The sequence below is a fragment of the Microtus ochrogaster genome, chromosome 18 (assembly GCF_000317375.1).
Source record: "Microtus ochrogaster isolate Prairie Vole_2 chromosome 18, MicOch1.0, whole genome shotgun sequence".
NCBI classification, from domain to species: domain Eukaryota; kingdom Metazoa; phylum Chordata; class Mammalia; order Rodentia; family Cricetidae; genus Microtus; species Microtus ochrogaster.
Window position 1 is genome coordinate 58,142,959 of NC_022020.1, and position 3,300 is coordinate 58,146,258.

The window sequence follows — 3,300 nt, forward strand, 5'->3', positions numbered from 1 at the left end:
AGCCATCTCACCAGCCCTTGAATGTTCTAGTCCAGGAAAGGGACAATGGAAAACTCTAAAGTGTCTACTTGTATACTGCTTGCTGCTAAGAAGAGCAGGGAGGGGAAAGGGACTAGGGGTGGAGGTTGTTGCCCAGTGATAGCGCACATTCAGGAGATTCTAGATTCAAGCTCTAGCACCCCATGGGTGGGAAGGAAAGGAAGAAGTAGTGATAGATGGTGAAGTCCAAGCTGGCAAATTCAAGAAAGCTTCTGGAGCTACCAGAGACTAGGTCAAGGCTCATGAGAGCATTATTGAGATGAGAGAACTTGTTTCTCCATCAGGATGTCTGGTTGGTTGCCTCAAGACATATCAGAAGGCCAGGACCTAAATTTTGAAGAGTCCAGAAAACTATTGTGACTTATTAATTTGCTCGAATTCATCACAGTCTGTATTGGTTGTAGATGGGGGAGGCATGAGTTTGATCACTCACGCAAGATCTAGTCAAGTTTGTTTCTGGTGAATGCAGTGTGTATCAGTGGAGAATTCTAAGCAGAGTAGCGACATGACCTGAACCATGTCTTTCAAGGACTCCATTCTCATCTATATGATGTAAAGCAGCACTATCCTGTTGAGATTCAAATGGCAATTGTGAATTTTCTTGTAGATACAGTAGCGCCTAAAAAGCTGGGCATAGCACCCAATAATCCAAACACTTGGGAGGCCAAGGCATGATAATTGCAAGTTTAAGACAAGCCCGGCATCCATAGTGAGACCCTGCCCCAAATACAGCAAAACTGTACAAACACAGGTGAACTCAATAGCATGTGTGTGTGTGTTTGAATGCATGCATCCTACACTCATGAGGAAGCCAGAGGAGGACATCAAGTGTCTTCCTCCTCTGCCACTTTACACCTTATTCCTTGAGATGGTGTCTCAGTGAATTCGAGAAGCTCATCATTCCCACTGGTCAGAGAGCTCCCAGGATCTACTTGTCTGCCCCCAGCAGACAGCCTGTCTTTTACACAGGTGCTGGAGGACAGCAAACATCCATACCCACTGAACCATCTTCCTAAGCCCAAAGCCAATATCAATACTATAACATAACCTAATATGGCTAAAATACCATTTTAACATATAGTCAATATAAAAATTGAATCATGTTACTTTCATAATATCTTCGAAACCCAGTGAGTATTGTCTGCTCCCAGCATATCTTGGTATGGGCCAGCTGTAGCTCAGGCACTCAGTAGCCACATGTGGCTGGGGACATCAACACCTACGGGAAGCAATGTGTCCTTCACCTACCTCCCCCAGCTGCGGTGTTAGGTGCTGTCTCCCCATACTCCAGGGCGGGGGGGGGGGACTCTCCAAGGCAGCTTCCAGAACTCCCGAGAATGACTGGATAATACCCCAGGCTCCAAGGTGACAATGTTAGACCTGTGTGCAGCACCTCCTGTCCTAAGCACTCACCTTTCAGTCGGTGCATGACAACACACTCATTGGAACCCTGCTGCTGCCCCACACTGATAGACAAAGGAGCTGAGCCCCAGGAGAGATGAAGCAATTTCTCCACAGCCACACCCTTGTGTCAGAGCCTGTGATCTCATCTGCTAACTGGTGACCCTTCGGGTTTTTGTTCATATGCCCTCTGAAAGCTTTTGTAAATGCAGGCATCACTTTCCACTCTTAAGTCACTGCTGTTGCAAAGGGGCTTTCCCCTGTACGTTATAAATAAGCTTTATTTTCTGCATGTTAACTATGTTCATCAACCTGGCTAAATGAATTTATTAATCCTTCCCGGTTATCTGTTTAATTCTTTTGGACTTCCTACCCATGTAATTACATCACCTGCTAACAAAGACCATTTTATCTCTCTTTAATTTTCACTTATTTGTTTGTTTGTTTGTTTACATGTCTTGCTTTATTGTACTGCTATGACATTTAAGGAAACATATTATGGTGTGCACCCAGGACCACGCAGCCACCAAAAGAAGAAAGGTACCCCACTTAGAGATGTGAACCACGTGGGGCTCCTGAGAGCTGTTTGTGCCCTGGTTTCTAGGGTTGGCAGTAGGCGCTACTGCGCATGTCTACAGGCCCAGAGGCAGAGTGTGTGCCGTGGGGTTTTCTGGAGGCCCTGTCTCTGAGTCCTTTGTGCAACGTTTATACCAGTCTTTCCTCATCATTTGCGATGGACACTGAGCCTGCGGCATCCGCTGGACCATCTACCAGGCTCTCATCCCCACAGCCCTGGGCCGACTCCCACCAGGCCTTGCTATAGCTTCTGCTCCGGTTGGAAGAGGACCAGCAGGCTCCCCGGGGCTCTGTAGAGCTGCAACCTGGCAGCCTCCATGTGCAAATGGAGGGAGTTGCATCCTCCCAGGCTACTGCTGCTGCTTTGTGTGATGGCAGGGAGACACTTGCCACACAGATGTGGATGAACGCAGTATTGAAGAGGCCAGTTGTTCCCAGCGCTTTGTCAATTCTGTGGGCAGTGGTGCCAGAGTTGGGAGCGGCAAAGCCCATCTGCAGATGGGATGCTCTGTTTGCTCAAGGAGGGAGGACCTCACTAGTGGCTCCAAACCCCACAGCAGGAGCGGATAGGCTGTGAGGGAGCAGGCGCACAGGCAGCCGTCCCAGGTTGACGTGTTGGAGCATAAATTGCAGTCACTGCTGGTACCACTGCACAGCCTGGCCTCTCGGGCCACAGAGCATGGACTGCGAGACCCTGGTGCACACCACACAAAACCATCAACAAAAACATAGACCAAAACAATTTCTTTCAACAGCGGGTTCACGGAGTGAGCAGGGTCTCCTTGGAGTAGCAGCTAGGGTCCTATGCTTGCGGAAAAGATCTGTGAGAACATCTCTCATTCCTCAGGTTGGTCTAAGCTGTCGCCCCATACATTCCTTCAGCAAGAGTTCAGGTGCTCTCTGGTGGTGCCTGTGAGCAGAAGACCCTGCTTGTCTGTCCCTCTTTCTCAGAGGTTCCTAAGACTTGAGCATGGGGTTGTGTGTGACTCTCTAAATGGGGTTTTCATGGAAAGGTACAAGAGCTCCCTGTTCAGAGGTGAGGTGGGGATCGTCCCCATCTTTGTCATAATAAAGCTGGGCCAAAAAAAAAAAAAAAAAGAAACAACAAAAAACCTATACTATTAATATGGTACTAAGTGGATATTCTTAAATGTTTGAGACAAAACTTTTATTACAAAAATATTACTAGGTATAACATTTACTGTGTTTTTAAGATATTACTTATTAGAATAAAGGCATCTCCTTGTCTTAATATGATCAGAATTCTTACTATTATAAAAGAGT

The 3,300-nt window shown here is 47.1% G+C and overlaps 1 pseudogene; it reads left to right on the top strand.

Moving 5' to 3' along the window:
* Positions 1–1,995: 1,995 nt before the first annotated feature.
* Positions 1,996–2,843, top strand: LOC101999981 (annotated as a pseudogene).
* The last annotated feature ends 457 nt before the right edge of the window (positions 2,844–3,300 follow it).